The 26,047-nt window shown below is 40.7% G+C and overlaps 1 protein-coding gene across 4 annotated transcripts in view; it reads left to right on the top strand.

Moving 5' to 3' along the window:
* The window catches only part of STIM1 (stromal interaction molecule 1), a 2,200,738-nt gene that overhangs the window by 1,771,546 nt on the left and 403,145 nt on the right, over window positions 1–26,047 (top strand). The window lies entirely within an intron of this gene.

Raw genomic sequence — 26,047 nt, 5'->3', positions numbered from 1 at the left:
AAACTTCTTTTTGCCCTTTTTTATTCTTTTTAGCCTACTTCTTTGCTTTACCTCCCTACTTATAACTACCTTACTTATTTACCACTTACCCATTACACAACCTTCTTATCTCTATCTCTCCTCCTGTCTACTACTGAGATTAACTCTTAGTAAAACAAAATAAACTATTATTTCTTACCTAAAATAAAACCCATATTATTGCATCTCTACACCTAACCCTACACCCAAAATTATCGACCACTTTCTATACAGTACTTTTTTCAGATCTCTTTCCTCCTCCTTATATATTCCAATTTCCTATCCTTAAATTCTAAGCAGCTTTACCACTAAATACTTGAATTATTGTTACTGCTGTTTGGTACTGTGTCAGCATTTAGATACTTATAACAGCAGCTACTTTTGTCAACAATATTGATAAAAATTTTCTACTGTTTTATAGTGTCAACTTCAATTTGTATATGTATGTATACATGTCTCTTTGTATCTAGCAGCCAAACTTACTTTTAATTTTTATTCTTAATTGTATTAATTGCAAGCATTTTCTTATTGTTGGAGCTTTTCTCCCTGGGCCTCTGCTGAAAATCGGTTCCTGATCCAGTCGGACTTTCCCAATCAATAAATTAAAATACATTATTATTCCCCCCATAGCAAATTGGTTCTACACAGAATCAAAACACATTCTACTAGACCCTTTGTCGTCTTCAGTGTCATGTTGGAAAGGAATGACCTCTGAAAGCATGCTAGAGACAGTTAATTGGCCCTTTGTGCATACTTTTACAGAGCATTACAAACTGGATTCCATCTCCAGATTGAGGACAGGCTTTGTTAGGACCGTAAGCCAGGAGCTCCTGGATCCTTATCTTTCCTCCAGCCAAGATGGGTAAGCTGTGGAAATCTACCCAAATACCTGTACGCTACTGCAGCAGTTGTGTAAGTTGCACTTGCCATAACAGCAGATGTTTGAATTCCTCACTGCTGCAGTAGCCACACCATCTTTCCACTAACCTTTTTGTGTATAGTTACTTTTTTAGACAAAAGTTGTGTGTTCCTAAGTTTTGGGGTTTCAGCGTAAGTAGGCTGTCTCTTTTGAGGGCAAGAAAGTCTTGAAGAAATTGTTGTCCAGGCTCCCTGTGGATTGCGAGAGACAGCAGCTTGAACACATGTAGAGGGGAGCCATAGACATTTGAAGATTGGTCTGCCGTTTTCTCATGAGCAGAATAAAACCCAAATAGTTACAGACTAAAACCACTAGAAGGCTGGATAGAAGAAAAGTATGAACACAATCTAGACATTTAAGAGCAAAGTGCAGAATAACACATTTATACACACCCTTATTTGTGAAGAATGTAGGATGCTTACATTTACTGTTTTAGACATGTTCAATCCAGCATTAGGGGAGGCGATTTGAATAACTTTTTGGAAGGTAAGGAAGTCTCTTGGCAATTATAATTTTGTGGCTGATAAGCCACCTGATTTAAACAGTATGATTAATATTAAATTTTTATTAAATGCTCAATTGTTAAGATAATTGATGTAAGTAGTTTTAAAATACTTAATACACAATGCTTTTCTCGATCAAGTCTCTAGTTTAATTTGTTCTAAGATTTTTAATGTTTTTTTAAATGAAACTTTATTTACATTCACATGAAATGTCACATGCTCTGCACTATTTAGGAAGAAGTGAAGAAAGTTGTAGTTCTGATGAAGTTATGTTGGTAATTGTGAATGAAAGTGCGAAATTTACTGTTGTGTGACGTCTCTTTTGGCTTGTTCATTTTTCCAAGTGGCTGTAATCGACAGCAGCCTCCATTTGCCTGCTGAGTTACTCTGAGCCAGTCCCTTAACCAGACAGTGTTTTGGGGCAATTGGGAATTTGGCTAAGCTCCTGAGTGATCTCCTGGACTGCTTACCTAGAACCTATTTATGAACCTGTGTTTTGTTTTCATGTACCAAATTTTTGAACCTTACTGGACCTTTTTCTGGGACATAGCTACATGGACCCCTTCTGTTTTGTTGAGTGTGTTGTTGGTAATGACCATGTTTGGATGGCCTTTTTAAATATAATCTCAGCTACACTGTCAATGGTATAACCAGCATAGGTATCTACAAACCTTGTCATTCCCATGCCACTGAAACAGACAAGGAAGGATCAGAAAAGTTCTAATGGTTTACAACCTAAATCCACTGCTTAAAAATAATAAAATAGTGCATCTTGGTTGTAGGTAAATAATCCACATATGGAGTGGAAGCGGTAGTGGCAGTAGGTGCGGCAAGACTCTAAGATGGTGATCATATCATGGATGTAAATATGAAATGCATGAAAAAGCTGCATGTCTGGTGAAATACTGGGATACCTAAGAAAGGATGTTACCAACTTTAAAAGTTAATTCTCTTTATAGACAATTAGTAAGGTGCATTCTAGCACATAGTTTGCAGAGCTGGAGGCTTTAGATTTGTAAGAGCATTCAGATCATGGAAGTATCTCACAAAAGAACAGTAGCAACAATGATAAACAATCCTGTACCTGTTATAGCAAGTTTAGTAGACTTAATGAAAAGAGAGAGGGAGAGGAAAATGGAAACAAATTTCAGTATCTCCTCAAAATATAAAAGTCCAAACTGGTGGCTGCTGTAAAAACAGGGGTATGATAATAAGAGGGCACAATTTGAATACAGAAGTGATATGTCTTTAAGTAGATAGTGGAGATTCATTTTTTTTTCAGAGGAATAATAGATGATTGCATTAACAGTACTTAACAAGACAGTAGGGTTGAACTCCTTAAGGCTTGGAGAAACACAATTCTTTTCTTACCAGCAGTCGGAGAATAATAAACGTAAGTATGTTCTGCATCATGTCCTTTAGGAAACATAGGCAGACCAGGTGGGTCCAGGCCTATCATTGGTGTTCCTGCCAGGAAAGGCATACAGATAATGAAAAAAATTGTTAAAATCATTCAGCATTGTATTCCATGCTTGTGATCTTGCTGGCTGTGTGGTATACAGAGATAGCTCTGACTGGGATTGACTTGTGATCCAAGAGTTGGAAGAGCCAGAGAGTGAGCATGGGAATGAAAGATTGTCAGCCCATATGTGCTAAGGGAAAGGAGATTGTCCAGACAATAGAGTGAGATCACCTTCTCATGGAAGCAATGCCTTATGTCTGGAGATATTCACTCATTTAACCAGCCACATCTTCCTGTAGCTCTTTGCATGTATGTGGAAACGTTCCTTTGTATTGATGAAGTATTGTAGTGGGCCAGAAACATCAGCTGCCAGGGACAGATTAGGATGAATGTGTTAACTTGAGCTTCACCAGAGTAAGAAGGAGAATAACCTCCTTTATGGGAGTGATACAGGATAGTAAGTACTGGTGTGAAAGGTGAATCACTTGATCTTTGTATCTTTGGAATGTACAAGAATGTCAGAAGCATAGGGAAGTCCTGGGGAAATATAACAGAAAATGCTTCCCCTTTCCTTCTGATTGGTCACTTAATTTACAGACTGTCTCAACAGTTTGCTAGGCTGAACTGAAGTTAATATTTAGTGAATGCATTTTATGAAAATGGATTTTTCTTCTGAAAATGCCAACAAATAAGCCCTTTCTTTGCAGTCACTGCAACTTAGTTTACCGTTTGAGTTATGACCTCAGCTATATCTATATCTGTCTATAAATCTGTTATATACATACACACACATGCACATATGTGGGCTCCCTATAGTGGATGAAAAAGTCAATGTTTCAAAGTGAAAAAACCTTGTACAGTTGATTAATAAGTAGGTGCTTGCACCCACCATCTTTTTTTTAGTACGAGATCTCTGTACAGTAGGGATCAGGGAATTTGTCTCACAGTTTACCTAAGAGCAGTAGTCTGTCTTCCTGTATCCTGATGATACTTCATTCAAACCTGAACATGAAAAAATTCCATTGCTTTCTGGAAAAGAATGTATATAGGCCCCAGAACATACCAATGTACAGTGGATATAAAAAGTGTACATACCCCTGTAAAAATGCCAGGTTTTTGTGATATAAAAAATGAGACCACAATAAATCATTTCAAAGCTTTTCCTACCTTTAATGTGACCTGTACAATTCAATTGAAAAACAAACAAATCTGTTAAGGGAAAATATAAAAAATAAAAAATGTACAGTAAGCTGGTTGCATAAGTGTGCACACCCTTAAACTAATGCTTTGTTGAAGCATCTTTTGCTTTAATTACAGCATTCAGTCTTCTTGGGTACACACCTGCCATCAATTAGAGAGACTCTGATTAACTCCAAATAAAGTTAGCTGTCCTAGTAGGATTTTCCTAACATTTACTCAGTTGCTTGCTACAGCAAAAGCCATGGTTCGCAGAAAGCTTAGAAAGCATCAAAGGGATCTCATTGTTGAAAGGTATCAGTAAGGAGAAGGGTATAAAAAAAATTCCACAGCATTGAATATACCATGGAACAAGGTGAAGATGGTCATCAAAAAGTGGAGAAAATATGGGACAACAGTGACGTTGCAAAGAACTCGCTGTCCCTCCAAAATTGATGAAAAGACGAGACGAAAACTGGTCAGGGAGGCTGCCAAGAGACCTACAGCAACACTGAACGAGTTGAAAGAATTTCTGGCAAGTACTAGTTGTGTGCTACATGTGATGACAATCTCCCATATTTTCCATATGTCTAGCCTATGGGGTGGGGTTGCAAGTCTGAAGCCTTTTCTTGCACAGAAAAACATCAAGGCCTGGCTAAAATTTGCAAAACAATACATCGTCTCCCAAAAGCATGTGGGAAAATGTGTTATGGTCTGATGAGACCAAGGTTAAACTTTTTGGCTGCAATTACAAAGGTATGTTTGGTGCAAAAACAACACTTTTCATTACCAAAGAACACCATCCCCATCGTGAAGCATGATGGTGGCAGTATCATGCTTTGGGGTTGTTTTTCTTCAGCTGGAACTGGGGGCTTTAGTCAAGTTGGAGGGAATTATGAACAGTTACAAATACCAGTCAGTTTTGGCCCAAAACCTTCAGGCATCTGCTAGAAAGTTGAAGATGAACAGGAATTTCACCTTTCAATACGACAATAACCCCAAGCATACATCCAACTCAACAAAAGAATGGTTTCACCAGAAGAAAGTTAGTTTTGGAATGGCCCAGCCAGAGCCGAGGGCTAAATCCAATAGAAAATCTGTGAGGTGACCTGAAGAGGGCTATGCACAAGAGATGCCCTCGCAATCTGACAGATTTGGAGCACTTTTGCAAGGAAGAGTGGGCAAATATTGCCGAATCAAGATGTGCCATGCTAAGACTTCTCCCCAAAAAGATGCTGTAATTAAATCAAAAGGTGCTTCAACGAAGTATTAGTTTAAGGATGTGCACACCTATGCAACAAGCTTTATTGCACATTTTTTATATTTTTCCCGTAACAGATTCGGGTTGTAGGTCGCATTAAAGGTGGGAAAAGTTTTGAAATTATTTATTGAGGTCCCATTTTTTTATATCACAAAAACCTAGCATTTTAACAGGGGTGTGTACACTTTTTATATCCGCTATATTTCTGTTTTCCGACAGTGACTTGCTCCTTTACAAAACAGTAGATTTTTGTTTCTCATTGAATCTTTTGTGATTTGAAATTGTGTATTGAAATACTATTTATCTGAGTCTGGAGGAGTACCAGGCTAACTCACTGATCCACTTCCCCTTCCTAGTCTGGCAAGGCAGCCCTATTCAGAGATAGTACAAGGAATGGAAGCAGTAGAATTAGAAGGGTACCCAACAAGCTGATGGTCAAGCTGTAGCACCAGATATTCCAAAAGTAAAAATAAAAGTATTGATGGTGCTACCCAGCAGGAGCAGACGTTAAGAATGAATCTGTTCAAGTTCTTAGAAATGATGTGACATACTCAACGTGTACATTACCATGAAGAAGGTAGCATCTCCTTCCTACAATCCTGGGTCATTGTCAGGTGGCCGAAAGTGAAGAATCAGGAGACCAGATAGCCAAAGTTTGTAGTTTCAAAGCCTGTCTTTGAGATGACAGCTTTGGTACACCCTTTCAGTGCCAGGTGGCCCCATTGAAGTGGCCCAGACTCTGGATGTATGCACTCTTCTTGATGTGTAGTGAGAGCTGTTGTAAGGCATATAGTGCAGTTTAGTGTTTGCCCAAGGCTGCTTTCTGGCCCATCACTGCCTACATATTTGATTTTCAGTCACTAGAGTGCTGGGGCCTACCACCACTTGCTTGTTACTTATCGTGTCATTTGAACTTAGGCCATCCCTTACAGAAACTAGGATCTAGGCGTTGGGAAGAGTTTTTTTCTCCATCATTCTTTCCATTGGAAGAGGATTTTTAGAATCCTGAAATCCATGATTCTGAATCAGACAAGAATGATAACGCATCCCTGTCTTGGTGACCCCTTGTTTTGTGAAATACTGTGGTGCACAGGGTCCACTAAGGAGTGGACTGTTGCTTCTGTGCATTGACATGGGAAATGATTAAACCATTATATTGGAAAGAATAATAAGGAAGGCTGCATCATCTCTCTAATAGAGTGTGTTCTGGATGATATTTTTATGCCTTGGAAACATCTGGATTCAGCTTTTTCTTTCAAGAAGGAAGGTGTCCCTTAGATATCCCCAGTACAGTGAAATGCCATCCTTACAGATTATCCCATGGCTGATGTTTGGGGTACGTCATTGGTCCAGATCAGAGACTACATCACCTATAAACATTGCCTCCAGATAAGGAGGTCCAGATGTTTGGACAAGGTGTGCAAGATGTTCCTTTCTTCCATCTTGAATCTTGCATCTTCTAATTATCCATATTATCTGTCCTAGTTCTGTCATTGTGGATTAGGTTCTGGAAAACCTGACAGCTCCCTTATTCTAGGTTTAAGAAATATCTGTGAAGACCCTTATGACTACTTCCACTATTTTTTCTTATTTATTTCTTACACAGTTTGGATGTCTTTTTCATGTGCCTTACAGATTGTGTACTTGTGAATGTTAAATGAAAACAGAGAGGCTTTTGGCTTACCTCATAATCATAAAGACATTAGCTGTTGAAGCTTCCTATATAGAAACCATCCAGAATGTCCACATCCCAGCCCTTTGGCATCAGTTGAAATATTTACACAAGAACAGGCACTCTGAGGATATGTTCACTTCTAGTCTTCCTGCAAGAAAATCTGGTGTTAAATGGGATTCACAGTTTCTAAAGGTATTAATTTCATCCTTGCCCAGTGAGGATCTAAACCACCACCAATTCTTCATCTTAGAAGAAAGGGAGAATAAGGAGGTGTACTTTGACTCCCACCTGGGGTGGTGCTGCAAGAATTTTGTCACTACCCAGTGTCTGGCTGGTTGGAGCTTGCAGCCATCCAGCTCAATAACTGGGACTAGTCCTTGAATCTTCTTGGTTATTGCTTAGAAAAACTCTGGGCTGAGGACTGTATTCTTAGGACCTTCCCTCAAGGTCAAGCTGGATTCTGGTTGAGGAGGGTTCATCAGGTATTCCAGTGCCAGATTCTTCTATGGATTTATCAGTAAGGGGATTTCCAAAAATGCATGCACACTGATCCACAGCTTAACTTCACTTCTCCCAGTGTCAAAAAAGAAATTGAAAGGTAAGGGTCAGGAACTCTTTCACTTTTGATAAATTCAGTTGCTGACTAGTAAGTACACTGCCTGGATGCCAGCAAATAGGAAACTGAGTGCTTGAAAGAGTCAACCTGGAAAGGTGAATAAAATGACTGGGAAGAATCCTTTAGCTGTTCATCAAAAATCAGTTCAAGCTCCTGCTTTGGTGCAAGACATGGCTTCCAGTAATCTAGAGGAGAAATAAGTCAGATGTGCTCCAAGATCATTAAAGTAAATGAAACATTGAAAGAGTATACTATCTCAAATAAATGGCTAGAAGACTGGAAGAAACTTTAAAAAAGATTTTCAGATGAACTGATAAAACTGGGAAAATCAGAGGTCAAAATGAAGAAAAGGCTAGCTGAATAGGAGAATGCTTAAGAAGAGATGTTTTAAAAAAAATGGTAGAATTAGAGGATAGAACTCACAGGGAAAACCTGAGATTTTCTGCTACACCAGAGAAACTGGAAACAACATACTGTATTAATTGTATGAAGGCACAAATAAGCAACTGTACAGGTATTCCACAGCAGGATTTGTTAGTTGAAATGGCACATTATGCATATGCTTCAGACCTGGCCAAGAGAAAGTAGCCAAGACCTACAGTTATAAAGATGAAATCCTAGCAGCAGAAAGAGTTGATCCTGACAAAACTGTGGCAGAAGGGCAAAGTATTAAAAGCTGGAGACAGTAGAGTGTTTGTGAAAAATGAGTGTTCACTGTACACCAGGCAGAAGAGAAGCAAGTTTATTCCAGCAATTGAGGAATGTCAAGAGGCAGATGTGTGAGTCGTACTGCTGTATCCAGCTGTCTTCAGAATATTGTTTTCCTGGAGGATCCGTTGTTTTGATGCAGAACAGACTAAGAAGGAAATACAAAAGTTTGTCCAACTAAAAGTGAGCCATCATGCAGAAGAAGATACTGCTTCTTATTCTTTTGATAATAAGGCTCCTAGAGAGACTTTGTGTAAATTGTTCCAGTGTTCCAGAGGAAAATGCTTGAGCGACAGAAGAGCACAGGAGTTGAACAGAAGAATCAGAAGTACTTTGGAATTGAACCAGAGTATGGACTTGGGAGATGGCGATGAGCAGGAAGAAGACCAGCAACATGAAAATTAGAGAATAAATGTGAGACTACAAATCATCAGTCACAATTGTGAAATGTGGCTGTACAAGAAAAAGTGGATAGAATAGACTTTTGTTGACTTGCTAAATTTTGGAGGGACTTGAAAAGAGCTTTTGTTCCACTTCATAACATTACTGTTTGGATGGATGCTGAGGGGAGGGAAAGAGGAAGGAAAAAGGCAACTGTAAGTAAAATAATTTCTGTTCTTAATTGTATTTCTATAAAGCTTTTCATATTTCATGTGATATAATACATTTTCAAGTATTGAATGTAACAAAGATGAAGTAAACAGATGCCCTTTTTTTCTTCTTTTTTAGTATTAAGAAATGTAGGCATTACCATGTAAAAAAAAAAAAAAAAAGGTTGGACAAAAGCATGTTTGTTAATTTTGTATTGTTGAGGTGAGGATGGGATTAACATAAATCAGAAGGTCATGTGGAATGAGACATGGGTTCAAATGGAGATGACAAGAAACAACTGTATAAAAGATCAGCCTGCCAAGCATTAGTGGGTACATGTATCACAAAAGGTGGAAGTAGACATCTAAAAAGCTGTCACATGTAATAGGTGAGGATAATGAGTTCTTGTAATGTGACACTTTCCATGTTGTCATGGGGTTTAAATGGTCTCACAGGTGTGCAGAGGGGACTGGAATTTGATTTACAGTGGTGAGGATGTATTTTGGGTTGCCTAGAAGGAAAGGTATAGCAAGGGAGGGTGGATTTCTGAAGAAATTTATGAAAATGTTTAGTGTGGAGGACGTGGGTTCAGTGGTAGGAACTCAGAGAGTTTGCATATTATTTCCCAGAGTATAGTGACTGGGCTAGACTAGATGGAAACTGTATTTCACGGGAACATGTGTGTGTGTGTGGTTGAGAGCTTTGACACATCCAGTGACTATTTCAGATCATGGGCCGATAACTGGGATAAAGATGCAGCAGGTTAGTGACTTTGAGATGGGACACTAGCACTTCCCCACCTGCATGTTTACGGGAAAGGGTTTGAGGAATGGGTTGTAGAGGGGAGGTTATTCAGGAGTTTAGAGAGGATAGAAAGTACTTCTGGAGTTATGACTGGTGAGTGGGATAGGGTGAAGATGAAGTTTAAACAGGGTAGAAATGAAAGATATGGTTAAGAAGTGGCAAGAATTATTTAGGGGGTGTTGACAGAGGTTAAAGTATTACAAGGTGGAGAGAATCTAGCAGAGGTGTAACTGCAGATTGCTAGAGAGAAAATAAGGGCGTATCTGGATGTTGTGTATGAGTTTGGAGGGATTGCTGTTAAGCAACTGTTCTTTGATAACTCGAGCACAAAGACTTTTGGCATGGCAACTTGGGATGTGGAGTGAGTTGCTGCCAAGCTTGGGGAGGGTATAGTGAGAGGAATATCCAGAGATCCTGCATCCCTCTTGTATTGCAGATGTTTCGGGCATTTTTTTGAAAATTTGTAGGAAGCAGAAAAGTGTGGAGATGGGGGTGGAAGATGGGTAGGGATATTTATAGAGGACTTTAATATACAGGGTTTGGAGATGGATAAAGCTCAACAGTTAATAGCTGAGATTGGAGAAGATGAAATGGGAACACCAATATGTAGTTGGTCTGCAGGAAGGTCTCCAGGAATAGATGATGTTTCAGAGGGGGGTTTGGGGGCTGGGAGATAGGAGTGTGGTGGAGACCTGGAAGGTTTTGTTTAACAATATCTTGAAATGAGGGGAAGTGTCAGTGTCCTAGAGAGAGCGTTGGTTGTTGTGGTACGTAGGAACGGTTGAGACCCATCAGACCTCACTTTGTATGAGCCCATTTCAGTTTTGAACTATTACTGTAAAGTGTTTGTACTGGCTAAAATAATGGCAAAGGTGTTGATAGATATTGATAGATATGGATCAATGTGGTTTTGTAGAAGGGAGGCAAACATTTGACAAAATTAATAGAACAATGATGATCCAGAAGGAAGTAGAATGTAAGAATACCACTGTCATTTGTGGGATTTGGATTTTATGAATAGGTCAATGGAAGCATTTGCATTCCATGATACAGTAATAAGGTTAATTAGAATGATCTATGAGGAATTGGAGGCAAAAATCAAAATGGGAAGGTTCCCCTCTGATAAGTTGTATCTGAAGAGAGGGGACCAGGCAAGGATGTCTTTTTCCTTTGTTGTTTACATTGCATGTAGAACCATTGGCAAAGAAAGCAAGTAAGGGAGTCAGAAATTCAAGGATATAATTAGTATGGTAATCAAGAAAAGTTTGCTGTATTTTCAGATGATACTACTCTGTACCTGTTAAACCAGAAAAGGAGATCTCAGTGTTATGAAACATTCTGAGATGGTTTCAGTTTTTTGGGGATATAACATGAATGAAGATAAAAACAGAGGTTATGGCTGTAACTATGTATCCACACGTTAATTTGTTCAGCAGTACCCATTATTTATGGAGACATGATAAAGTGAAGTATTTTAAAAAGGATTCTGTTATGGCAGCTAAGGATATTTGGGAAGAGACTAAAAAGGTAATGCAAAAACTAAGAAACTGGAAGCTCTTCTCTATGGATATATATATATATATATATATATATATATATATATATATATATATATATATATATATATATATATAGCAAACTACAAACAGTAAAAGTGTTTTTATTCTCTTTAGTTTTAATACACAGGTCAGGCATATTTTTATCAGCCAAAGGAGAAGTTGTGGATAATAATAGAGTTGAAGGATTTTATCTGGGAGGAAAAGAGAGAGAGACAGGTGGGATAAGCCAATCCTTCAAATAGAATGCGATGGTTTAGGATTACCTGATTAGAAGTGATATTTTAGAGCTGTACAGTTAAGGCTCTTATACACAACACAAGCAGAAAGCTACAATTCAAAGTAGAAGGAGATGATGAAGAAAAGTGGAGAAATTCAAGAAATATGGAGAGTGTGGATTTGGATGCTGATTCTTAAGGAAGAGAACAGTCATACAGAATATTATATTCATAAAGTAGCAGAAAGTATTCTAAGAACTAAGCCAACATGGGAATGGAGAAAATAGATTCTGCCGATAGGGAAGACCGCAATTAGGGATGCAGAAAATAGGGGCTGGAATTTACTGCAGGAAACTGGCAAATGAACAAAGGTATTGTGAACAAATAATTAGAGAGGGAAATGTAATAGAATGGGAAGAGGCCACAAAGACATTTGGACTGCAGGCTAGAAGACTGCCTTCCCTTTCAGGGATTGATATCAGAGTATAGGCAAAGAGAAAGGGATAGGGGAATCCTAAGTGAAAGATCTGCACTGCTAGAGTTTTTAGTTGAATCTGTAACAGAAGCTGCTTTTCAAGGGATAAGTAGTAGGTCATATGAAAAATCAGAGGAGGTTAGAAAAGATTGGGAAGAGAAATTGGATAAGCAATTCACAAATAAACAATAAGAGCTTATGTATAGCTCCCAAGTATGCAACAAAATCTAGAAGATTTAGGATTTTTGCTTGGAAGTGTTTCCATAAGTATTTTTATACCCCAGGCAGACTCCAGAGAATTTTTTCTCAAGTAGATGGCGCATGTTGGAGGTGTGATGGAGAAGAGAGGCAACTAGGAACATATGTTTTGGAAGTGTAATGAGTTGGCAGACTTTAAAATTTGCTAAAGAGAACTGTCAGAAATATTCAGTGAGCAAATGGATATAACTAAGGAAATCATTTTTGAGCTGAGATACAGGATCTGACTTGCCTAGACATAGTAAGGCCTTGTTAAGTCTAAATATGGTGGCTGCCAAAAAGCAGTTACTAGAAAATGCCCTTCAGGCTCTCTCCGCTCCCCTACCCTGCCCCCAAATCCCACCCACCCCTAGCACCTCTACATTTATACCATCATAGTCACTCCTCTTCCTCTTCCCAACCTGTCATACCTCCTCCCATTACCACACCCCATAATTGTTCCACTCCCCTCTAACATAACTCCTCCCCCCTGCCTACCTATTCTTAAAGCCACACTCCCTTAATCCTACATTCACTATCTCATCACATTCTTTTTAAGCATGCCTTCACAATACCTACCTTTACTACTCCTAACTCTCCTAACTACTCTTACAGCTACCTATCTCTTAACCTCCTATGAACAACCCCTTCCTCTTTCTCCTATAATCCCTCACAAACATACACTAATAACACCCCTAACTCTATCTGTAAATTATCCCTATGTTATCTACAATACCTCCTACCTTCAAGCCAAATATCACCGTCTCTCTCACTTTAAATATCCTAACCGTATCATCAGAAAATATACCAACTACTACTGCAAACCCCCTAAATATTTTAACCCTATATTAATCCACTCATTATTAGATGGCGACATTCACCCCAATCCCGGCCCAAACTCATCCCCACCATCCACAAAATGCCACCTTTTCCAAACTAAGCCAACACAGTCCACTAAAGCCCCCAAATCACTCTCAATTGCCCATCTAAACATACGTAGCATCTGTAATAAAATACCACTAATTCATGCTCTTCTAGATGTTCAACAATTTGACATCCTCTGCCTAACAGAAACATGGCTCAAACCCTCTATAAAAGATAATGAAATTACCCCCCCAGGCTATAACATCCTCAGGCAAGATCGCTTAAAAAAAAAGGTGGTGGGGCTGCAATTCTCTATTAAAGCGGACTGCTACTCAGTAAAACTACATATAAACTACCATCAGACAATAATACTGACATAATTATTTCAAAACTGCAGCTAAACAATCATAAAACAATTTACATTGTCTGTACATATCTTCCCCCAGGGAAGAACACTACTATATTAGAAGACCTACTAAATTGGCTTTCCCTTAATCTCCCCCAAGAAACAATACTCCTAGGAGACGTTAACATTGACTGGAACTTATGCAATCAAACCAATCCTTCCACCCTTATAAACCTATATGGCTTCTCTCAAACCATTAACTCACCTACAAGAATTAACAGACTTAACAATAAGGAAAGCATACTTGACTGGATACTAACAAATAGTCCACACCAAAAATACACAACAGGTACTCTCCCTGATAACCTTAGCGACCACTTACTTACATATATTATCAGGCATAAATCAAGTTTTACCATCCCTACTTTAGTCAGAACATCTCGTTGCAAAAAATTCTTTGACGCCAATCTGTTTCAAAATGAACTTAGGAAAATAAACTGGACACCTCTTAGTTCTCTCCCAATAGATGAAGCTGTTAGTCACTTTAATAATACTTTTCTGACCATACTCGAACACCATGCCCCAATGCGTACTAGAAGGATTAAATCTAAAACAGCCCAATGGCTCACTAACGATACTAGGAAACTTATCCACAGTAGAAATAAAATCTGGGCAAAATGGCGAAACACTAAAAATATAACAGACCAGTTAGCCTACAGACAACAAAGAAACATCACAAAAAAAGCTATCCTACAAGACAAAAAGAATTTTTATACTAAACTTCAACAATCATCCCGTCATCAACCTCAAAAATTTTGGACTGCTATTAATATGCTAACCTCCCCTGGCAAAGTCACTACACCAAATCCACTAGGCTCTACCCCTGACTGCCCATTACAAACTGCCAATGCCTTTAACACCTTCTTTACCTCAGCTATACTTAAGCTAGCAAACCAACAAAGTCCTGATATCTCCAAACTACCATCCTCCACCCCTACCCCACCCACTTTTCACCTCAAATCAATACCTACCTCTTATATCTCATCCTTACTACAGAAATTAAAACCGTCCACACCCTCAGCTGACAAACTACCTGCTGAATACCTTCAACTAAGTGCAAAAGCCATTGCCTACCCCATCTCCATACTTATTAATAGGACCTTACAAGAAGGTGTAGTTCCCTCTATCTGGAAAATTTCACATATTATCCCTCTCTTTAAAGGGGGTGACTCTTTGGAATATTCCAACTTCCGCCCCATAGCATTGCTATCTCCTCTTGCAAAAATAATGGAGAAATGTATCCATAAGCAGGTACTAAATCACTTATTAGACCATAATCTCCTAGCTAACTGTCAGCATGGTTTTCGTCCTTTCCATAGTACCACCACAGCCTTACTATCCTTCATCGACTCAATCAACACTAACCGTAACAAAAATCTTCTTTCTTCAGCATTCTTTGTTGACCTGTCCAAAGCATTTGACATGGTCAATCATCATCTGCTCCTCCATCGCTAAAAGCTCTCTCTCTTGATAATCCTGCAATAGACTGGTTCACATCCTACCTGGACAACCGAAAACAGGCTGTTCTATGGCATAACCATCTCTCAGACCTCCTCCCCACCTCTATAGGGGTTCCCCAGGCCTCTATCCTACGGCCTCTACTGTTTTCCATATTTATTAATGACCTTCATCTAGCCACTCCTCTGTCAACTTGCATTCAATATGCAGATGACACCACCGTCATTTGCTCTGCCCCAACACAATCTGAACTTAACTCACTCACACAAAAAACCTTCACAACCATTGAGCATTGGTTCTCTAACCATTGTCTCCTTCTCAACCCTAAGAAAACCAAACTCCTACTTTTTACACCTACTCATATGTCTCCCTCCTTTAGCTTCATACTTACATCCAATAACGGTACCCTTATCTCTCCTGACCATACAACCAAACTCTTAGGTATTACAATCGACAATCAACTAAAATTTGACAACCACATAAACACTACAATTAAATCAACCAATAGAAAACTAGGTTCTCTGTACAGAATCAAATCTTTCCTAACTCCTGAAGCCAGAACTACTATAGCAAGAACCCACTTAATCTCTACCCTATTATATGCCTCCCCCATCTATACTAAGCTCTGTAAGTACAATCTTAACAAACTATCTACAGCCTATAACAGTATTGCCAGATTTGCCACAAACTCTCCATATAGGACTCATCACTGTCAAAACCTAAAAAAACTAGGCTGGCTAGAGCTACCTCAGCTAATATCATTCAACCAACTCACTATTGCCCACAAAGCCCTTTACCACCCTGACAATACTCCAATGCTCTCCACCCTCATTATGCCATATAACAATCTGAGGAATTTACGCTCATCCAACAAAATTCTGATCCATACTTCTTTATCTAATAACTTAGCAGGTAATTCCTTATTCTCCAACTCAGTGGGTAAAATATGGAACCATCTACCAAATGACCTTACTTGCCTTACATCTCTCTCACTATTCAAAACCAACCTAAAACTCTTCCTTTCCAACCACTGGCTATGCTCTTGCCATAACCCTGACTAACCTTTTCCTTTCTTTTTTTCCCATATTATCTGCTTTCTCCACCACCCATCTTCTTACCTCCTTCTCTTGCAATTTAAAAATCTCCTCTCCAAGCTAAATGCCATTTCCCTTCATAACAATAAGTTATACTTCAACTATTCTTCATAACAATAGTTATGCTTCAACTATTCTTGCAGTTCAATTGTGAATGTAAATGTTTGCCTTATCTTCTGCCCAAGCTAACAAAGTATTTTAAATCCCATACCTAATGTAGCAGACTGAAATTGAATGTTTACTCTATTATATTGTTGTATCTGACTTGATTTCTTCTTTTTTAAAAGTATTTGTAAAGTATTTTTGAAAGTATTATTTTAATAGTGTAACGGAGCTTTTCTCCTCGGGCCTCCACTGAAAATGGACATATATCCAGCTGGACTAGCCCGGTTAACAAATGTAAAATAATAAATAAATAATAATAAGTCTAAGCCACTCGTATTTGGAATAGTGAATATTGTAACGCAGATGAAAGAACTGGTAGTGGAATCTTTAGAAAAGGGTAGAAGCAAATTGCATAGAAAAAAAATGGAAGTTGTGGGAATATTACATGCAGACAAATTGTTTGGAGAAATACAGGAATTGACCAAATTATGTAATGTTGGATTGATTATATTTTACAGAAGAATGTAAGTGATGTATGATGTTTGTAACTATGAACATGTTAATGTTTTTTCTTTTATGTAAATGTAAGTTTGACTGTGTCACAAGTAATAATTCAAGAAGGGTGTTAAAAAAAAAGATTTCGCTCTCAGGATATGTTTGCCTGATGAGAACTGTACTTTTGGATGTTAAAGTGCACCTTTTGGAAATATAGCCTGAGGCCAGTGTCATGCTAGTTCATAGGTAGGTACTAGGCTATCTGCCCGAGGGCATTTATAAGCCTACCCAGAGTGTGTCGGCTTTCGCTACCCCATTGATTAATTAACTGAGCCTCTGTCAAGCAGAGCCAATGAAGTGATCCCAGGGGTGTACTTTGTTACCCATCCACTCGTCAAGGCTTCTCTTGAAGAGTGTTAGTGAGGGGCTCTGTCTAATGTAGTTAGGAATTTTGTTCCAAAGCATGGGGAGTCTCTGTGACAGGAATCTATCCCTCCAGCATGTTCTATTTATTGTTGTAGCGAGGTTTAGCTCACTAGAGCGCATGACTCGCAGTGACTTGGATTTCTTTAGGTGGAGCATGTCCATCAATTCTGAGTTGGGCATGGCTTTGTAAGTCAGGCAGAGATCACCTCTGAGTAAGCGATATGCCACTGAGTACAGCCAGAGTTTTTTCAGTCGGGCTGCATAGGACATATGTTTGAGGCCAGTAGTCCTCTTGGTGAGGTGCTTTTGTGGTCTTTCAAGCTATTGGAAGTGTCTTGTGAGGTACATCCCAAATGGGCATTGTACTCTATGATGGGTTTGATGAGTGACGAGTAGAGGGGCACTATAACCTCTATTTCTAGATGCGAACCGCTTAGTAATTAGATGGGCCACATAGAAGGATTTCCTAACTACTTTGGCAATATGATTGTCAAAGGAGAGATTACTATCTACCTAGGTCCCCAGATCTCTTATTACCTCTTCTGTATTAAGGGGGCTGCCGCCTATGTGGTAATTTGTTTTTCCCAAACGGGATGACTATGCATTTTTTGGCATTTAGCTTGAGGCCATGACTTTGACACCAAGTGTATGTCTCAGTAAGGCCTTTTTGGAGGATGTCCGTGTCAGCCGGAGAGTCAATTATGGCTCCCAGTTTGCAGTCATCGGCAAACTTGGTTAGCCATAGTCCTCCTGTGCTTGCCTGTACTTCTGAGAAATATATGCCGAACAGTAGGGTTCCCAGAACTGAGCCTTGCGGGACACCACTTGTGACTGGTTTAGAGTCAGACCTGGAGCCCGCTATTCTTACAGTGTGAGTTCTGTCTGTAAGCCAGTTGGCAACCCATCTTGTGACATAGGGGTTTATGTTCAGGCTGGTGAGTTTTTCTATAATACCTGAGTGAGGAATGGTGTCGAACACCTTGGCGAGATCAAGGTAGGCTGTGTGAACCACCTTTCCCTCGTCTATGGCTTTGGTAACTGTCTCGAAGAAGTCAACCAGGTTTAGTAGGCATGATCTGCCCTTAACAAAGCCAAACTGGGTCGGGTCAAGTGTTTGGAGGTTCCCAATGTCTTTGTTAATGAGTTACATGATGATGCGCTCCATAGCCTTGCAGACCAGGCTAGTCAGGCTTATGGGGCGATAGTTACCAGGGTCAGTTGTGGCTCCTCCTTTGTGGAGTGGAATAACCATTGCTGTGCACCATTCTATGGGCACATAGCCTGTGGAGAGGCTGAGGTTGAACAGCGTTTTTAGGTGGGGAGGTTAGTTCGTTCTGTAGTTTGTGCAAGACTCGGCCTGGGACACCATCTGACCCCATTGATGCTGTGTTTTTGGCTTTTGAAAGGGCTGTTTTCACCTGTGCTTCTGTGATTTCCAGGACACTACACTTTTCCGGTATTGTTGTGGGCCCTTTTGAAGGTGAGAGGGAGGTGAAGTTTGCACTGAATCTATCTTCCAGGATGTTGGCAATATCAGTAGGTTCAGTATATTTGGTGCTATTTTGCACTATCTCAGAGCATATCTGTGTGTTGCCACTTAGATTTTTGACATAGCTAAAGAAGGCTTTGTGGTTATCTTTCGAGTCCTTGGCTATTTTTCTTTCAAAGTTAGCCTTGGATGGTTTTATGAGGGACCTTAGTTTCTTACTGATACTGATCAGGGATGTCTTTCCTTCTTGGGATTTGCTTTTTTTCTGAGCCAGTTTCCTCCTTTTGTTGTATAACCTGTTTATGGCAGGGGTCCACCAGACTGGTTTCCTTCTCTTAGGGGAGTGAGTCTTGGTTTTGCCTAGGGATGGGCACGATCCATGCATCCTTGTAGGTGCTCATAGAGTGCAATTGTAAAAGATTCTGCATCTTGGGCAGTGTTATCCTTTAGCATGGGGCTGTGAAACTTACTACCTCTGACTTAAGTAAGGTGAAATTTGCTTTAGAAAAGTTTTTCACTGTGGTATCCTTGGTTGGGGGTGGTGGTGGGGTGTGGACATCCAGGGTGATTAGTTTATGGTCTGATCTAACCAGTGACGGGTTGTCCTCTGGTACACAGCACCTGTCGCCCATGCTGGTGATAACCAGTTCCAATATGTTGTGGTCTCTGGTAGGGGGAGTTTACCAGCTGATCCAGGGCATTTGAGTTGATAAATTCCAGGAAGCTCTGAGCCTGGGAGTTTGTACTCAAGTAGTTTTCCCAGTTAATGATAGGGTAATTGAAATCTCCCAAGATCAGGGTGTTCGGTAGGACCTTCATGTTTTCCACTGTCTCCAGAAAGGCGGAGTGGTGGTCCTGGGTCATGGAGGGTGATCTGTAGCAGGCCACAATTTGCATTGCAGATTTGCCCGATGTTAGTTGCACATGGATGATCTCAGAGGTATCATGCTGCGCCACTAACCTGGAGGTGTGGGTATCCTTGATGAATATGGATACACCCCTTCCTTTTGTGTTTCGGTCCGTGTTCTATGGCCGAAATGTGTGGTATGAGTTGTAGCCCAGTAGTGCTGGAGTGCTCTCTGGAGCCTTGAACCAGGTTTCAGTTACTGCACAGATGTCGACGTTCTCCTTACTTAGGAGTGCTTCGAGCGCATGCATTTTGAGATTTAAACTCCTGGCATTGAGTAGCATAACCCTCACTTTTTTACTTGTGCTGTTTACGGAGGTGGGTTTGAATTTTGAGCCTTGCCTAAAAAAAGGCACTATGGGGGCAGCAAGAGCCTTGGCCAGTATTTGAAAGCCAAGGGGTGACAGGTGCAAGCCGTCTCTTGCGAAGCAACGCGGCTTGTCGAGCATGTCATCCCAGGCTGACAGACACTGGATCCCCTTTGAATGACACCAGAAGCTTAGCCAATTGTTGAAATTGATAATTTTTTCTTTATACTGAGGTATCATTCTTGGTGAGGGCAGGATGCTACTCAGGGTCAGGGTCATACCCACCTGAGCTACATAATCAGAGAGCTCTTCCATGTCTCTCTTCATGTAGTCCAAGGCGGTATGGCTCAGGTCATTCACACCAACATGAACAATGACAGAGTCATATTTGTACTTGTTCCGGAGTGACCTGAGTGCTTATGTTATATGGCGGATTCTGGCTCCCGACAGGCAGCTAACAGTAACCTTCTCCTTGTCCAGCCTAGTGAGTGGGGCATCAGTGTGCCTGACTATTAAGTCACCTATTACTAGTGTGTTAGGTATGTTATTTTGCCTTAAGGGCTGTGATTGTGTGGCATATTGATATTGTGTTTTATATGTTGTCTGGTTTGTGACGGGAGTTGCAGGTTTTGTGGGTGTCTGCTTTGGAGTTGTCTGATGCTTTTGCAGGTTTTTATTTAGAGCCTCCAAGTATGATTTTGTGTATTTATGTGTATCTTTTGCTAGTGCTGGTTTAGTAGGTCTATGTGAGGCTGGAGGTGTGGTGCAAGTGTTAACCTTCTCCTCATGACTGTCTGTTCCAGTCTTAGGTGGAGATACCTTAGCCTCCAGTTTGGCTGTATAATTGCATCTCTCACATATGTTAGTGTTTTGTGGTAGGAGGAGAGGGCTGTCTGTGTACATGGGGCAGTTGTAACATTGCCTCAGGATACCCAGGTTCACCAGCTGGACTGGAGAGTACACCTGAAGTTGCCCTTTGGTCATGCCTGAATAGTAGGGTGAGCTGCTTAGTCACTTGGTTGGTGAGGGGTGGATAAAGAGCCTTGCCCTGCTGGGTAGTCAAGTGTCGGGGTATATTAGCGCGTGCTATTAGGTCTGAGCAAGTGCTGGACTGTAGGATGCTTTTTGAGTGCTTAGGTTGAGAGTTAGACTAGTTTCAAGTGAAAAACTGAAGGAGACTTAGTGGAGCCAGGAATAATTTAACCCTAGCTAACCGGTGCTGCCCGACACATAAAACCATGCAACGCGTTTTTTAAACTAACTTCTGTGCTGGAACCACTCCTCCAGGGACAGATGGCTGCTCAAACTTCCCCTCTCTCACAGGTGAACAGAGAAACTTCCCTCTATCCAAGTAAGGTATGGGCAACTCAGAAATTTGTAACACAGCCCCGAATTCAGCACTAGCCTGAAAACTGGACTATACTAGCTTAGAAAGGCGGGAAATAATGTATTATTTTTTTGAAAAGATAAGGCAAAAACAGTAAGAAGTACACTTAAAACAGCTTTAAACGACTACACGTGATCAGAAAAGGCTATCGCACTTTAGTGTGTAGCCTACAACAGTTAAACAATTAAACAAAAACAACTTTTTAAAAGTGCAGGCAGTCAAATAAGTACAATATGTGAAAAAAAACAAGCTTTTAAATCACTGGAAAATCAGCGTTTAGGCGGAAAACAGTTAAGTACAGCAAGAAAATACAGCAAACTGATACTCAATCACTCCAAACTCTCTCTTTTAAGCTAGAAGGCTTATATCAGTTTAAGGCTTTCTAGTGCTTTCCAGTAGGTTAGTTATAGGAAAGATGGGAAAACAGTGCAGATGTAGTCTTTTAAAGCAGAAAGTTGAAAGAGATGGACAACTTCCCGAATGGTCAATAAACTACAATTCCTGGGCCAAAAAACACTCCTCTTGTGGTAGACAGGCTACCTAGTACTTACCACTCCCACTGATAAGCTAGAAGGCTTCCCTCCAACACAGAAAGGCTTGCAGGGCTCAGAAGCTTACCAACAGTCCTGGATACAGCAACTCTGTATCTGGACTAGGCTAGTAAGAGGAAAGGTGGGAAACAAGCGCAAGTGCGGCTTTTAAACCAGAAAGTTGAAAGAGATGGGAAAAACTGCCCAAATGGCCAGTAGCTACAATTTCTGGGCCAGAACCACTCCTCTTGTGGTAGATAGGCTACCTAGTGCTTACCACTCCCACTGATAAGCTAGAAGGTTTCCCTCCAACACAGAAAGGCTTGGGGGGCTCAGAAGCTTACAAAGAGTCCTGGATACAGCAAAACTGTACTTGGACTAGACTAGTTACAGAAAAGGTGGGGAACAAGCACAAATGCAGGCTTTTAAGCCAGCAAGTTGAAAGAGATGGAAAACTACCTAAACGGCCAATAAACTGCAATTTATGGGCCAAAACCCACTCTTTCTGTGGTAGATGGGCTACCTGATGCTCACCACTCCCACTGATGAGCTAGAAGGCTTCCCTCCAACACAGAAAGGCTTGGGGGGGGGGGTTCAGAAGCTTACAAAGAGTCCTGGATACAGCAAATCTATACCTGGACTAGACTAGTAACAGGAAAGGCAGGAAACAAGCACAAACATAGGCTTTTGAATCAGAAGGTTGAAAGAGATGGAAGAGCTGTCGGTCACTTGACTTTCTTTGCATCAGATTTATCCTTTATGCTTGCTCTTACAACAGACAGTGCACAAGCTTTGTTCCAGATTTTAGATATGAAAGCAGGGCTCACTTCCTGCCAGGGTTCTTTGAGGAGTCGCACATCTACTACCTTTCTCTGCTCATAATATGGACTACTGCTTTTTGGAAGATATTGGACTTAGTGAGGGACAGCATAGACTGGTCTCCATCCCTCCTCTGCTTATGAGGCACATATTGGCTATCTGGAGAAAAAGCCTGAAGAACCCTTGGTCATTCCTCTCATGGAGTCAGTCATTATACATGCTCTAGAGACAATCTGAAGGCTCCCTGACTCTACTCATTTAGCGTCTAGGAAGGTGCAAGCACTTTAAAAAACACAGCTAAGTGGGTAGAGCTCCTTACCAAGTATAATTGTGCTGTATCTTCTGCAGTCTGCTCAGTCCATTATTTGTAGTAGAGACTGCAGCTCTTTGCCACTTGACAAGAATTCCAAAACTCTGTTAGGTGTGGTAAGAAAATGCAATACTTTGCCACAAATATGCCATCCTTGTTTATACCAACTCCGACATTGTCATACCTTGGAGAAGAGGGAATATTTTAAGAAATGGCCATCTCGGACTTGGTATATACAAGTCCATTTTTTCAGTCATTAAGTGTCTGCATTTTGGGACTCACTCATGTGGGTCCCAACATTTCAAATAGTTACCAATGATCACCCATCAAGTCCTCATGCATTTGCTCATACAGAGTACATTGGTGGTGTTACTATTGTGATAGATGCATTTTGGCACATTACTTATTGCGGTCTGCACATGAGGTTTGCATGACTTTCTTTAAGAAGTGTTGCCATTTAGGTTTTTTCAGTGCCCAGAGTCTTCATCAAGGTATTGGTTGTAGAGGCTGAAACCTTGCAGAAGGAAGTCTATGTTTTCTATCTAGAAAAATGGCTCTTAACAGCAATGTCTAGATGTCCTGAAAATGTTCTCACAGTGGACATTTCCTTGGCTGCAGTACTTTACAGAGTATTCAAGTGCAACTAACTCTGGGCAAGACAGCAATCCAAATTGTAGCACCATGCCCTAGGATTCCCATTTTTCATTTCTTGATACACTGGAAAATATTAGGGTACAACCTAACACCCTAATAATGGGAGATTTCAGCTACCTCACCATTAACTGGAAAAATTACTCGTGTACCAACTTTTGTGCTCAATGTTTTCTGGAATTCATGAATTCCAGCGCCTTGGATCAACTTATCCACACCCCCACCAGGGGCAGCAATATCCTAGACCTGGTCATTACCAACATGGGCATCCGGTGTTCCACACCAGAGGTCAATTCCTCATTGGTCAGATCTGACCACAAGCTAATTATCCTAGACATCCACATCCCACCCCCATTAGGGAAACCACCGTAAAAAATTTCTCCAAAGCCAACTTCACACTTCTTAAGACAGACGTGGCAAACTTCACGACAACCATGCTGACGGATAATAGAGGTACGACTGCTGAATCCTATACAAATGCACTTTATAAGCACTTACACGAGTGCATGGATCTTGCAATCCGTAACAGAACCAAGATGCTATCCTTCAAAAAAAGGAAACCAATCTGGTGGTCCCCTGCCATAAACAAACCCTACAACAGAAGGAAGAAACTGTTGCAAAAAGAGTCAAATCCCATGATTGGAGGAACTCTCTGGTCAGCCTCAGTAAGAAGCTGAGATCCCTCATAAAATCCTCCAAAGCTAGTTACAAAAACAAAATCGCCACTGATTCTAAAGACAACCACAAAGCATTCTATAGCTATGTCAAGAATCTCAATGGCAACACTTGGATCTACTGTGAGTTACAGCACAATGGCACTAAATGTACAGAACCAACTGATATTGCCAACATCCTGGCAGATAGTTTCAATGCTAACTTTACTCTTCTCTCACCCCTTAAAGGGCCCATCTCTATACAGGAAGAATGCAGAGTTCCTGTAATCACGACTGCACAGGTAAAAAAAAAACATGCTCCAAAGCCAAGAACACAGCATCCATGGGACCTGACAACATCCCAGGCTGCGTTCTACACGAACTACAGAACGAACTGGCACCCCACCTAAGTACCATGTTCAATCATAGCCTCACCTCTGGCTTTGTGCGAACTGAATGGCACACAGCAATGCCACAAAGAGGGAGCCACCACAATTCCCGGGAACTACCGCCCTATTTGCCTGACGAGCCTGGTCTGCAAGGCTATGGAACGTATCATCATGGAACTTATAAACAATGACATTGGTAATCTCCAACTCTGGACCCTACCCAGTTTGGGTTTGTAAAAGGCAGATCATGTCTCCTAAACCTGATAGACTTCTTTGAAGCAGTCACCAAAGCCGTAGATGAGGGTAAGGTGGTTCACACAGCCTATCTAGATCTTGCCAAGGCTTTCGATACCATCCCCCACTCTGGAATTATAGATGGACTCACAAAACTAGGTATAAATCGCTATGTCACAAGATGGGTTGCCAATTGGCTCACTGACAGAACCCACACTGTGAAAGTAGCAGACTCTAAATCCAAGTTCAGAACAGTGACAAGTGGAGTATCACAGGGTTCAGGCCTGGGTCCTCTCCTGTTTGGTATCTACTTCTCTGAAGTACAGGCTAACACAGAAGGTCTTTGGCTAACAAAGTTCGCAGATGACTGTAAGCTAGGAGCCATAATCAAAACTCCTAATGATGTGGACATCCTACAAAAGGGCCTCACTGAGACAGATGCCTGGTGTCAAAGCCATGGCCTCAAGCTCAATGCCAAAAAGTGCATTGTCATCCCTTTTGGTAACTCTACCCATGAAGTACCACATATGCAGTAGTCTACTTAACACCGAAAGTGTGATAAGAGACCTTGGGACACAGGTGGACAGTAGTCTCTTTGGTAATCACATTGCCACGGTAGTCAGGAAATCCTTCTACGTGGCACAATTCATCACAAAAGGTTTCTCATCCAGGAAAAAAGAGGTCATTGTTCCCCTCTACTTATCTCTCATTAGACCCATTATAGAGTACAACGCCCCTTTTGGTATGTACCTCAGAAGACATCTACAGCAACTGGAAAGGCCACAGAAATACCTCACAAAGAGGATTACCGGCCTCAAACAGATGCCCTATGCAAACCGTCTCAAAAAACTCCAGCTGTACGTCATCGCATATCACCTACTCAGAGGCGATCTCTGCGTAACATACAAAGCTATGTCAAACCCAGAGCTGTTGGACATGCTCCACTTAAAAAAATCCCAGTCCCTCCGAACTGCACTCTCTAGGGACCTAAACCTTGTTACCACAATAAACAGAAAATTTTGGAGGGATAGATTCATGTCCCAGAGACTTCCCATACTCTGGAACAAACTACCTATCTATATCAAACAAAGCTCCTCATTAGCACTTGTCAAGGAAAAATTTTGATGATTGGATGGGAGATAGGAAATTCACCCCGGTGATCACTTTTGTGACTCTGCTCGACAGGGGCACAGGAAAATAATTTTCTTGGGTGGTGAAAGCCAGGGTACCATTTGACTAGGCTTATATAGGCCTTCGGGCCAATAGTCTAGTACCTACCTATGAACCTATGTAATAAATTGTG

This window comes from Protopterus annectens, chromosome 5.part1 (genome assembly GCF_019279795.1).
Source record: "Protopterus annectens isolate FY-2018-M chromosome 5.part1, PAN1.0, whole genome shotgun sequence".
Classification (NCBI taxonomy): domain Eukaryota; kingdom Metazoa; phylum Chordata; order Ceratodontiformes; family Protopteridae; genus Protopterus; species Protopterus annectens.
Note: the sequence above shows the minus strand (reverse complement) of the source record. Positions and strands in the feature narration are given on the sequence as shown.